A 13399-nucleotide genomic window follows, 5' to 3' on the forward strand; every position below is an offset into this window, starting at 1 on the left:
CTGAGCCCCCTAGCTGGTGGGGCAGGGGCTCAGCTGGAGCTTGATCCTGGAATCCAGTACCCTCCTCTGGGCATTTAGGTGCTGTGTGCTGTGAGCTGGAGAACCCCGCTCCCCCGGCAGTCAGACAGACGCTGTGCGCACGCACATACTCTCACCGGGCGCCAGGGGTCTGACGTAGCAGTTCCTCTGCTCTCTGGGACTTTGTTTGCCGTGCCCGGGCAATGGGTGCACCCGCTTGTCTGCCCGGCTGAGGTGCTTCCTCCCTCACAACACCATTCCCTGCCCCCATTCTGCCCTGGATGGCCCACTTAATCTCCCCTCCTGCCCGTCCCCCCCTCCCCACTCCCTGCTCCTCTATCCATCTCCCTGCCGGCTCCTGTTTCTTCCCTCCACTCCCTGCGCCTCCCCACAGGCCACCCTCAAATGACAGCAATTAATGGAGCCTCTGATGGCGGCCGGGCGGCTGACAGTTGAGCGTGTCTGCCTGTGTCTGTCTGCAGACGGATGCTAATCACGCCCGGGGGACATGGGGCCCACTAAGGCTCACACGCCTGACAGGGCACTGAGACTGCCAGGGCCAGGAGCCTCCCCTCCCCCATCCTTAACTACGACCATCCTTGTCCCTTTGCCCATCAGTGGTGGGAACTTGTTTTTTGGGTGGGGGAGCTCCAGGGTGACCTTTGCCTGGCACCCGGGAGAGCAATCAGATCGCTTGAGCCACCAAGAGCTCCTGGAAGGCTCTGCTCATTCTGGAAATGGCTTGCAGGACCAGCTTCTCCCCACAGGCCCTTCAGGAAGGGGGGTGTTTGTGCAGAGCCGGGAATCCTGGGCAGCAGGTATCAGGGCAGGAACAGGAGCCCTGGCCAGAGTCCTGTCCATGCTGGGCATGTGTGTGCGTGCGTGCGTGTGTTTGCACACAGGGAGGCTTCTGCTGGGCCAGGGCCGGGGCTGGTGCTGCCCCCTGAGCAGCTCCTGCTCTGTGGAGTGCACCGTCACAGCCCTGCCTTGCCAGGAGCCTGGGGGGAAGTGCTCTAAGCATTGGGCGACTAACCACAGAGTCGACGGTTCAAACCCACCAGCTGCAATGAGATCCCAAAGCTGGTCCGTACGTGTCAGAATCAATTTGATGGCAGTGGGTTTGTTGTGAATTGTGGATCTCCTCTGGCAGGTTTTACTCTAAAACTTGAAAGAAAGAAAAACGAAGGGTTGTGGGGCAGTTCTGACACGCGGCCGTCCGCCCTGGTCAGAGCCGGACTGTGACCCACAGGCCTTTCTGTCGGACGCCTGTGGGCAGGCTCGCTGCAGCCTGTTTGGTCAGCAGCCTCGGCTCCCTGTGGATCTGCTGAGGTGTAACCTCATGGGGTCGCCCATTTTAGGTGTTGCGGTCCTAGATGGGCAGAGAATCAGCACCCGTGTTTACCAGCTCCGTCAAGCTGTGCCACCCCAGGAAGTCCCCGCACCAGAAGCGGCCCCCGTCCTGCTGTTGTGGCATTCTGGAACGCCCCACAATGCCGGGTGGCGGCATCGCGCCGGACAGTCTCTTGGTGCTCAGCTCTCTGGTTGCTGGTTCCTGGGCTCAGGTGCTCCCCGGTTTGGGGGCACTGGGCTGCAGGGCACGGTGTGCATGTCTCCTGCCCTCCGGGAGCACCCAGGCAGTGGGACTGCTGGCCCCAGTGGGCAGCACCTCTCAGATGCACTTTCTGAGCACCCGCCAGTCGGTGTCGGAGTCGTTGTTTCCTGTCTGCTGGGGTCTCGGCCTCAGGGTGGTTCTCGCTAAAGGCGGGACGTGTGCGTTTCACACACGAGGATTTGAGGTTCAGAAAGTGGTGGGGCGAGGAGGCAGGAGGCCGAGCACCCATCCTCCCCAGCAGCCCTGCTGGGTCAGGGCCGGACGCACGGGAGGCCACAGCGGGAGCTGGGGCAGCCTCTGTCCCGTCTCACGGGCTTTGGGGGAACTCTTCAGGTGAAGTGATCACATGACCAGGGAAGCCCAGGCATGGGGGTGGGGTGGAAGGGTGTCTCCTGTCTTCTCCTCTGCCCCCGCCTGGGGAGTGTCAGCCGAGATGGCTTTTCGGGGAAGGAGGCCGTAAATTAAATAAGCAATCCCATAAATAAATAAGTAATGAAGTTAGTGGGGTGCCTAATTACATCAGATTCATAATTACGGATGGATGCCTGCCCGATTATTGCACTAGTCTTTAATCTTCGGCTCTGACGTACGCCTCCTTCCGTCTGATAGTCACCCCTGTTCCCAGCTGGGGGGTGCGGGTAGGGGGGCTGTCTTCCAGGGATCTCGGTGGCCCTGGGGTTTGGGGTTGGGGTCCCGTGGCTGTGCACCCACCCCTCTGGCCCCTGGGGGCCAGGCCTTGTGGCCCCAGGGTTTGTGCGTGTTGTCAGCTGACCCCTTCTCCAGACAGGGAGCAAGGCCAGGAGTCTGAGCTGCCCGCTGTCCAGGACAAGCACAGGGCTGGGCTGCATGGGCGTGGCTGGCTGCGTTGAGGTCCTTGCCACCTTGAGCTGTCTGGGCCACGGAAGCCAGCCGTGCCCGTCTTCGGGGGGAGCCGAGGAGAGTCTTTGGTGGAGAGTCATTCAGGGTCTCCGAGATGCTCCTAAGGTGAGGGCAATCCAGGAGGGTTGCCTGGAAGAGCTGGCACAGCTGGCACTGACTATAGAGGCAGGCGGTTCCTTCCGGATCGGGAGCCCGCAGCCCAGCAGCTGAGCCACTAATGGAGCTCAAGGTTGGTGGTTGCAACCAAGGCCGCTGAGTGGGAAAGCAGCGGGGCAGTCTGCCCCCGTCACGGCTCCCGCCCCACAGCACCGGGCACAGCTGCCCCTTGGGTCTACCCTGCACCCCCCCCCCCCTCAAGGGGATATCCTAGAAAAGCCTGCGGGGCAGTTCTGCCCCATCGAGCAGTCACTGTGGGTCAGGATGATCCACTGGACAGCACAGGGCCTCTCACTGTTGTCCTGACTGGTGTTGGCCGCACCGACGTCTGCCTGCAGCTCTCTGGGAAACCCTGGTGTGGGGTGTTGTTGCCGGGAGCTGGTCTACCCCTCTCAGCAGGACCACCCCCAGGGTCCATGGCCGAGCCTGACCTCAGGCTCACAGGGCAGCTGCTCCAGGTTGGTGGAACCGGGCAGCGTGGTGCAGGCCCTGCTTCTTCCTTGCAGCAGCCGGCCAGGCGTCCACATGGCCTCTGGGTGTTTGCATCTGTGCCTGGCCCTGGGTAGGTGCAGACACATCTCCAGGCCTGGCACTGTACCCACAGCTGTTGGGGAGGGCGGGGGTGGAGACAGCACCGACGGGCAGGCAGCTGCTGGTGGCTAACGGCAGGGACCCTGGTGTATGGGGGTGAGTGCTCAGCTGCAAAGATTTGGACCCACCAGCTGCTCCGGGCTATGACGAATGGGGACACACACTCGTGCTTCTAGAAGATTCAAAACACAACAATACAACCCACTGCTGTAGAGTCTGACCCCCTAGTGAAACCCAGGCGTAGCTTCCAAGGTAGGGAATGAACCTATGTGGGTGCGGACAGCCTCGTCTTTCCCCCAGGGAACGGCTAGTGGGTTTGAACCACTGAGCTTTGCCATCAGTGGTCTGCCTTGGGGCTCCTTCACCTGGGAAGATGGCGGCCGTGGATGCGGCTGCCGGTGTGGCCGTGGCCGCTCGGGCCCGGTTTGGGCTTACTGCAGGTGGAAGGAGAGCGGTGTGTGAGGAGGTGCCCTTTGAGCTGGGCCCTGGGCCGTGAGGACCCAGTTGTGGAAGGGCGTCCAGGCGAGGGAACAGCAGGTGCACAGGCCGGGTGCGCCCCAGAAGCCGCCTGTGTCATGCAGGAGCCAAGGCTCCGACTGTGGCGGGAGGGGATTTGGTGCTGGGGCGGAGAGGAGGTGCATGGCACAGCTCCCTGAATCCTGGACTCCCAGTCCCCCCGGGGCTTTTACAGTCTTGTTGGCCGGGTCCGTGGAACGCTTAGGTCCTCGTCAGCCCTGGGGTCAGTGTGATAGGGAGGTCAGGCATTGATCGCCCTGCTATGGGTCATTGACTGTCCAGAGGATAGGGTCAGGGATACAGCCAGGTGCCTGGGGACGAGTGCAGAGCTCCCTGCTGACCACAGACACCGTGTCATGGCCCCAAGGGTGGCAGAGAACACCCACTCAGCCGAGGCTGGCTTCAGCTCCTGGACAGTGCCCCGGGCCCTGAGCCGTAGGAAGGGCAGTGCTGGGCTGTGTGGGGGAGCTCTGTGTCCACACTCAGTGTGTGGCCTGAGAGGAGCTTGCCTGGTGGCCCCTCTGGCCCTCTTCGGGTAGGCTTCTCTGGGTAAAACTCTGTAGAATGCACTTGAGCGTCCGGGGCCTGGGTGCCTCCAGGGTTTGGGGGTGGTCTCCCGAGAGCCTGGCTCTTCCTTTTCCAGTGGTTTCAGGCCGGCCCCCTGGAGGTGCTGTTGCTGGAGCTGTGGGACCAGTGTGTGTAGCAGTGCAGACCCCACCCTCCCCTGCCCTCCGCCTGTCTCCCTGTACGTGAGATGGGATACCAGCACCCATGGGACTGTCAAGGTGCTGCTGTGGCCTGTCCTTCCCTGGTCTGGCCCCTGTGGTCCACCCGGTGGCGCCTGGAGTGTTCCCCAGGCCCCCCTCCTCCAACCACAAGACCAGAGCAGCGGCCACCCTCATGCTGTGCAGCCACGGCCGTCACCGTGTGGTGCCACCCAAAGGGGTGCCCCGGTGAGTGGTCAGCTCCACCAGCTGCCCGCGGCTGTGAGAATGAGTGACCTCTGTTAAAACCAAGCATAGCCCTGTCAGGGTCACTGGGCAGAGCTCTGATGACTTGTCACCGCAGGGTTCCTCACCCTTGGCACCCGTTGCTGCCAGTCCCCCCCCGTCCCCCCCCATGGAGCTGGCCTCACAGGGGCCCGGGTTCCTGGGCTGTGCTGGCTAAGTGGCCGCTGGGTGTATAAGGGAGACCACAGGACCCCGTTCCATGAGGACCTGGGTGCTGTAGTGGGCCCCGTGGGTCCCACATGGCTCTGTTTGGGCACAAGGTGTATGTGCCAGGATAGCTAGGGCCTGGGGGTGAACCCTCTTGGGCTCAGGTCCCCACTCCATGGACAAGTGACCTTGTAGGAGCAGAAACGAGAGACACGGAGGGGACCACATGACAAAGGAGGTTGAGTGGCGTGCTCACAGGCAAGGACACCAGCTGCGTCCCTGGCACACACAGCTGCTGTGTGAAGTCCCCGATGGCGGCACTTGGCCACCTTGGCTGGAGGACAGACCCAGGTGGGTTGTGTGACCTGTACCCCACTTCCCTGCCCTTGTCCTCAGCTGCCTGCCCCCTTGATACACCCATTCCTGCTGGGCCAGCGTCTGCCGAGGAGGGCATGGCCAATGATGCAGGGTACCTTCCCTGAGCCCTTTCCACATCGCTCCCCCACACCCCCAGGAACAGGGCACCCCAGCTCTGTTCCCCAGACCAGTGGCCATTGTCAGGCTGTGCTGGATGTCCGGTCAGCTCCCGTGGACGGGGGGCTCATCAGTAGACTCTGGAGGGAGCGGGTGCAGGATGCTGCTGTCCGTACAATCCTTGCAGCCACTGTGCGGCTGTGATTCGGGTTGGAAATGCCTTCTCTCGGGGGGGGCGGGGGTGGGTGGAGGCTGTCGAGAGCTGAGAGCGAGCTGTCTCCAGGTCACAGCGCGTGGTGGGGCCAGGAAGAGATAAAAATAGTCCCCTGGCCAGGCTCGTCTTGGTGTCTGGCCAGAAGCAAGCCAGCCTGCGGACAGGAAGGAAACGGGGTCCCCTCCGGCCGGGCCTGGACACTGGACAAGACCCTTGCTTGGCGTCTGGCTGTGAGCCTCCTGCCTGTGCAGTGCCTGAGGGCCCAGGATCTGAGGCTCATTCTAGGATGCACTTTACTTCCCAGCTTCCACACCCCCACACAAACAGCCCAAAGCGGCTCCACTGCTTTTCCGGCAGGGGTCCCTGGGGTCCATGGTGCTGGACTGTTGTCAGTGGGTGGGTGAAGTCCACAGTCGGCCACCAATGTCACTTCCAGCAGCCCCATACATTCATGGCCGCCCCTCCAGGCCCCGTCCTTCCTTCCACTACCGCCCTAGGTCCCCATTTCCATGCCGCCGCCTCTCCTCACCCCTCACTCTGCCTTGGGGTCACACTGCCCTTGTGATCTGGATGGGTCACTCAATGGTGCGCCCCCCTCTCCTCCCATGATGCTGTTCTTATAGACCTGCTTTATGGTCTGGCTGGAAACTGAGCCACAGAGGTGGGTGCAGGTCCAGACTGGAACAGTGACCAAGGGACAGTTTTGGGGGGTTCTACCACTCTAAGCCGGTTTTGAGTTTTTCTTAATTTTTAAAAATTACAAAAATTTTTTTTAATTATTAAAAAATGGTCTCGAGTTTTATTCCACCTTTCCCCTCTGTGAGCATTCTGCTGTGATCCCTGCCTGGGCAGTTGGGGGTGGTCGCCCGCACCATGGGTTCCTTCTGGTCTTAGGGATGTGGAGACTGGTGTTCACGGCTCCATACGTCTTTGAGTGGTCCTCTTCCTCCTGCTTCCAAGATGTGTGTGGAAGCCCTCCCCTCGGGGCCACATCGGGACCCTGCTTGAAGATATGCTCCGTTCAATTGAGGACGGGGATGTGGGTGCTGTTGGGAGAGGCGATTCCTACATCCGTCTGCATGGTGTCCTTATGAAGGAAGACAGACACCCAGGAAGAGAGGGGGCGGTGGCCACCTGGAAGAATCCTCTCAAGGCCTCGTGAGGGAGTGTGGCCTCCCCGACCCCAGGACTGGGAGGGAGGATGCCTGCCCTGGGGCCGCCGCCGTCAGAGCAGGCAGCCACACACCAGCTGCCTGCAGCGTCAAGTCTGCTTTGGGGCCTCGTTGTGTCTGAAGGTGCCCCGTGTGGCCCTGCTTGCTCTCGGCGCCTTCGAGTCTTCATGACCTGTGACCGCAGGGGGACCCCAGCGAGGGGCAGGGGCAAGAGCCCTCTGGCCCGGTGCTGTCAGCGTCTGGAGCTGGCCCCCTTTGCCCTCCGTGGACAAGTGCTGTGTTGAGAGCAAGCAGGCGGGAGGCTGCTGTGCAGGCTGCCCTGAGTGCCCCCAGCTTTCTGTGCCGAAGCTTCCCAGGCAAGGGAAGGCTTTGGAGTGGAAAGACTCCCACCTTCGGGGGGTGGTCTGGGGAAGCCTCTGAGAACTGCCTGAGGGAAATGTGACCCGTGGCCTGGAGGAGACTGGGCCACTTCCTCTGAGCTGCAGAGGCCCTCGGGCCCCAGCTTGCGCCGTGCCGTGGACTCGTGCAGAGCCAGTCCACCCAGGACCCTCCTGAACATCCTCTCTGAGACTCCCGGGTGGCAGGCCTTGCCTCGTCACCTCCCTCCCCTCCGTTTCCACCTGTGCAGCCGTGGGCAAGCCACTTGCCCTCTCTGGGCCCGTTGCTCTCTCTGCAGGCTGTCCCCAAAGGGCCCTAGCTCAGGGAAGCACCGGGCACAGAAACCAGCAAGGTTTTAGCGTCCGTGTGTTTGGAAACAGATTGCCAGGCCTTTCTTGTGAGGTGCCTCTGAGTGGACTTGAACCACTGACCTTCCGGTGAGCAGAGTGTGTCACTGTCAGTGCCACCAGGGTCCCCTGCAAGGAGCAGCGCCCACCCCGGTGACTTGGAGACCCGTCGTGTTGTGGAGCTGCTCCTGCCAGGAGCCCCACACCCTGTCAGCCCCCACCTCTGCCCTGGGCCCCGGCACACTGTGTGCACATGCGTGAACAGGTGCCTGTGTGCACGTCATGTGTGCATGTATCTGCATACATGTGCTTGCATGTGTGTGCCCACGCGTCGTGTGTACCCCTCCGCTGTGCATTCACATGGGCAGCTTGTGCACGTGTGCCTGGAAGGGCACATGCATGCCCGCGCACATGTGCTTTCATGTGTACTTACGTGTGGACACGTGAGGACGTCACACGTGTGTGCATGCACCTGAGCAGCAAGTTCTTCCTCACTTGAGTGCCTGACCCAGGTGACTTCAGGTGGGATATGGAGGTGTGCAGGTTCCTCTGAGCCTGGAGGATCCGGGGGTGGGGCAGGGCTGGGAGGAAACGGTTAAGGAGGAGGAGGCTCAGCCCCGGGCGCCCGCCCCAGTGCACAGTGGAGAGGTTTTCCAGCCGAGCTATAAAAAGGCCTCACAGTATTTGAGCTCCTGAGTGTCGGCTGGAAGTGCGCCAGGGTTACCATGGCGATGAGGAATTATTACTTACTGCCAAGGCTGGGGGAAAAAGCTCCACTTTTGGCTTCCACACGGGAGGAGTGGACTTATGTAATTCCCTGTGTTGATGGGCCTGGAGTGGCAGGAGTCGGGAACCGCGCTCTCGGCCGCGCGACGGCTGCTGTGGGGTCGGGTGGCACTGCCTGTGGTGCCGGGGGCCTTTGGCCTTCCCCACCCTCGGGGGGCACCGGGCGAGACCTGGGGGCCAGGCCTGGCTGCGGTCCCTGGGGCGCCGCAGGGACTGCCCGGCACGGTAGGAGCCGTAGTCTCGCGGGAAGCGGAGTGGGCGGCTCTCGGGTGGAAGCCTGGAGGAAGGAAGGATGGGCTTGCTGTTGGCCCTGGTGTGGCTTGTGCGAGCCAGCGGCACCGTGCGTGTGTGCGGGCTCCCCTGAACACGCCTGGCACCCGGCACTTTCTGCCTTTCTTTTTTTTGTGTGTGGGAGAGTTTCTTCGAGTTGTGTTTGAAGCTGGCGTAAGCGGAAGGCTGATCATGTGCTCGGGTAAGACGCGTCACCGGGCCCGCCGGTGGGCAGGGAGGCGTGGTGGGGGCCATGGAGGGTGGGCAGTGGCCTGGGGGCCAGCCTGAGCCCAGGGGGCTGCTGTTATCAGGGGCTGAGACCCTTTCCTGAGGGAGCCCCCATCCCACTGCCAGGCATGAGGGCTGGATCCGGGACCTGGTGGGCACTGGGCAGCTGGCTGGAGGCGACCTGGGTGCTCCGATCAGGGCGGCGCGCGTCAGGCCTGGCTGGCTTGGGACAATAGGCCGGCCGTCTTATCAGACAAAGTTGCTGAAGTCAGTCACAGGGAAGAGCTGGCGGCGGAGGCCCAGGGCGGGCCAGAGCACAGTTCTTGGCAGGAGGCCCCGGGGGGTGGACCTGATACCTGGGAGTTGGGAGCAGACCCCAGCATCCCATTGAGGGAGTGCTGGGTGAGCCTCGGGGGAGGGGGGTCAGTGTCCTCAGGCTGGTGGCCAGCAGTGGGGTCAGGGGTCCGAGGTGGGAGGGGGAGCCAGGTGCAGGCTGCTGCCTGGTGTGCCGGCCCCTTGCCTTCTCCCAGCTCGGCGCTTGGCCCCAAGCCAGAGTCTGGTAAGGAGCGGGCCACCAGCCCAGGCTTGCCCGGGGACTTGGCAGCAAGGCCAGCACCGGCACTGGGAAGCTGGAAGCCCTTCCTCCTGCGGCACAAGGAGCCCTCAGTTGGGAACTGCGGCAGGGGGAGGGGGTGTCCTGAGGTCTGGGTGTGCCCTGGGACTGCGGGGTGACTGGGCCCCGGCCAGGGTGGGCTGGGCCTCCTTCCCAATGCAGAGAGCGACCTCAGTTTTGCTCATCTGTGAGATGGGGCAGTAAAGCCATTGCACACCGCGAGGACGGGGCCAGAGGCTTCCTCGGGGACAACACTTGTGACTCCGGGCTGAGCTTGCTGCTCTCTGTGCTGATCATGGGCTGACCGGGGCAGGGCGGCTTAGGCACTGGTGTCCAGAGGTGGACCACCATGTGACTGCACAACCTCACCGCAGCTTCAGTTTTCCCGCCTGTCCAGCAGGCACAGTATATGGGCATGGGGTGGCCCTGGAGAACCAGGTGGTGCTCTGGGGGAGGGATCTGGGTGCAATTGCCCCTGAGATTGCCTGGGGCGCCAGTGTGGCCTGGGGCGGCACAGCCACCCTGCGAGTGTGGCAGTCATCCTTCGCGTGTAAGTGACACCCGGAAGCTGGCTGGTGGCCCTCCCCTCTCAGCCAGCAATAGCCAGCAGGGAGTCCCCAGGTGCTCAGGCCATCAGCTGCCCAAGAGCTGTCCTTGGGTCACATTGGGAACTCAGCAAGGCCTCTGCTGGGGGCCGTGTGTGGCCCTCTTGTCCCCAAGTCCTTGGTGACCACTGGTGATCACGACCTCGTTCCAGCCATGACTGTCCCTGGCCTGCAGTGGAGAGCTGCGGCCACACTCCCAGTGACCTGGTCCCCACCCTGAGAACCGCCGTGGGGTTCAGCATGGCCCAGGGGTACCCCGTGAAAGCTATTCTGAATCCTGCCCGTGGGGGAGGTCACAGGCATCCACACATTCAGTCTGACACGCCCAGTCTACGCACGCGCACCTCACACGTATAGTCCACACATACCAGTACACGTGACAGTCTACATATACCTCACACATGCAGTCTGCATACATTCCACACACAGTCTACGTGCATCCCAGAACACATACGGTCCACACACTGTTTGCACGCGTCCCAGAACAGTTTACACACACCTCACACATCTGATCCCCTCAGTTTACACGTGTCCCCAAACACATTCTACACACATATCACATTCTACACACACCCGTCTACACCTACCTATCCTATAGCACACACACCTCACACAGTGCGTGTGCATGCACGCGAAGCACACACATCTCTAAACACATGCACACATTCTTTGCACACCTCACACAGCCTATACACAGCCCACACACAGCCTCTGTACCTTCCCCAACATAATCTATTCATGTGACCCACACACGTGCACACCCAGCTGTCCACACACCTCACACAGCCTATGCACACGTGGTCTATGCCCAGTCCATAAAGATACACATAACACAGACAGTTCCCTGTCTGCACACAACCTCCCCACGTTGCTCGTGTGCATGCAAGCCACGTGTACACCACAGCAAGCACCCATGGTTTATACATACCAACACCCCTAAGGCACATGTCTACACGCAGTTTACACACACCAACTCACAGGTCTACAGGATTACACACATGCATGCACACACGGCGCACACAAGGGCCCACGTACAGACACATAACCCAAGATACAGGTGGGCGAACACACGATCAACATGCAACTCGCTGCATGTCGACATGGCCCACATGTAAGCACACACACATGTGTACATGCCATGCTGTGGCCTGAACAGGCCCGTCTCCCCAGCTGGCTTGTGAGACGCTGGGGGCCTAGGTTGTCCCTCCCTGTTCCTGGTCAGTGACTCCCAATAGAGAGGTGGGGGATCAGGAGGCCCCTCGAAGTTTAGCTAGCACACCATGTGCAGCTGCCGCGGCTGCAGGAGGCTCGAGGTAACCATGACGGGTGTGGCTGGCTCAGGCCGGGCCCTGGAGGGGGCCCTGGAGGGGCCTGTCCTGTGAGTCCCGTTTCTCAGACGAGGAAACCTCACTCCTGAGGTTGGCTAGACTCTGAACCCAGACCTGGGCTGGAAGATTCTGACTGGGTGAACCCAGGACCTGAGATTGTGATCTTAGCAGCCCCCGGCTCCCCACCGCCTCTGCCATCTCCACTGCTGACCCTGAGCCCCGTCCCTGGGGCCCCGCTCCGAGGGCTGGACTCTGAGCCCGCCACCTGTCCTTCCCTGCAGTCCCGTGTCCCTCTACCCTTCCCGCCTCTGCTGGTGGTAGGAAGGCCTTTGGGGTGTCACCAGAAGGCCTTTGGGGTGTCACCAGCCCAGACATGCGGTCCAGGTCCAGTTTGGCTGAGGCAGGTCTGTGCCAGCCCCTTCCTTAGGCACTGGTGGGGGGAACCGGGTGTCTGGCCCCATGACGACAGGCTGATAACTGAGCTCAGGCCCTTGGAGAACCCAGGACAACGCTTAGGCAAGGCTTGGTTGTGTGCCGGGGGATTCTGGAGGGTTCCACAGGGTTCCAGAATGCTCGCTTGGGCAGCAGGGGAGGTGATGGTGGTCATTGTGCTCCTGTAGGACCTGCTGAGTCCACCACGGAGCTGCAGGGGCCACCAGGATGGAGCCGGGCTTGATGGGCTGGTGGCTGTACTTTAGTTCTCAGGGCCGGGGGGTGGGGGGGTGGGGGTGGGGGGCGGTGTCCCACCTATGGGCCTCTGCTCACAGGTGATCCTGATAGGCCCCACCTGGCCAGTGCCACTCCACGCCTGTAAGCCCCCATTGTAGGGCTCTGTCCCTCTTGGTCTACAGCGTGTGCTTGGTAAACAGCTGGCCTGCTGCATTGTCCCCCGCGGGACCTCCGGTGTGCGCTGCCCAGGACACCCAGGCCCTAAGAACTGTGAGCTCAGCTTGGAGTTGGGCTTGTCTCCCCACACCCTGGAACTTCCTGAACCGGGGTCCACTGTGTCTTATGGGGGTGCTTCTGGGGAATCGCCCTTCCAGGGTTGGGCCTCAAGTCCCAGAACAAGAGACTGCACACACGCTATGCCTGGCGCCCTGCCGAGCCCACATACAGCCGCTGTCGCTGACCCTACGGGGGGCACCCTGTCAGGCTCATAAGAACCCACTTGTCCCCCGGGTACCCAGAAACGCTCCAGAATCTCTCTGTACAGAGCCGGTCAGGGCCCACCACCCACACCCAGCAGTGCCCCTTTGAGAGGAGTCTGTCAGGAGGGGCTTGTGAGCGCGGACAGCGGGGGGGGGGGGGGCTGTGGGTGCGCGGGATGCGGAGTCACAGCGCTGGTGGTGTGTTCCGAGCTCCGTTTTGTGCACTGTGCAGTGGGCGGGGAGCCATCCTGGGGGAGCCACGTGGATGGATGCATGGCCCGCTGACCCTGGCCTTCCCGTGCCTGGGCCTCACTCTGCACTCTCCTCCGGAGCACTGTCCTGCACCCGCCTGCCCTCCATGCTCAAGGCAGGCCGTGTGGGGTGGGATTTGAGCTCGGGTCCTGGGGAGGGCGGCAGGGACTGAGAAGCAGGATCCCAGCCCAGAACTGATGCCCTAAGCTCACTGGGTCATTCCCATGCCCAGTGACCCTGGGGGCCAGTGTAGCCCTACCCCTTCCTCCACCTCCTCTCCCCACCCCCGTCTCCCAGGCCTCTAGGGCCCACAGCCTAATTTTTGGGGCGAGAACTGGGGGCGAGAACTGCCCAATTTTTGGATTGTTATAGCCACTGTGTCCCAGGGCTTCTTGATCTGAGGCTCACCCCCGAAACCAACCCTAAGCCCACAGCCCCGCCAGGCTGGAGGCCCAACCCACCCTCCATACCCCCCTTGTCCTGCAGTCTGCAGGTGGGCTCCTTGGGACTCCGTCCCCTCCTGCTTGGGCTGAATCTGTATGACAATGGACTCTGTGTCCCTATGTCCACTCTATCTGGCCCTGTGACATCATAGTGGGCCCTTCCCGGGGTGGGGTGAGATGGTCACCTAGGGGTGGGTGTGGGTGGAACATTC

The 13399-nt window shown here is 62.0% G+C and overlaps 1 protein-coding gene across 21 annotated transcripts in view; it reads left to right on the plus strand.

The window, feature by feature from the left end:
- NCOR2 (nuclear receptor corepressor 2) overlaps window positions 1-13399 on the plus strand; it is a 130583-nt gene that overhangs the window by 23815 nt on the left and 93369 nt on the right. Inside the window, exon 1 of one of the 21 annotated variants that reach the window (XM_075533624.1) lies at window positions 8297-8525. The exons of 19 other annotated variants lie outside the window; for them this stretch is intronic. The gene's annotated coding sequence lies outside the window, so the exon portion shown is untranslated. Of the gene's footprint in view, window positions 1-8296; window positions 8526-8546; window positions 8773-13399 lie in introns of those variants that run through there. One more of the 21 variants, XM_075533621.1, reaches the window with a different exon arrangement.

Source organism: Tenrec ecaudatus, chromosome 16 (assembly GCF_050624435.1).
Source record: "Tenrec ecaudatus isolate mTenEca1 chromosome 16, mTenEca1.hap1, whole genome shotgun sequence".
NCBI lineage: Eukaryota > Metazoa > Chordata > Mammalia > Afrosoricida > Tenrecidae > Tenrec > Tenrec ecaudatus.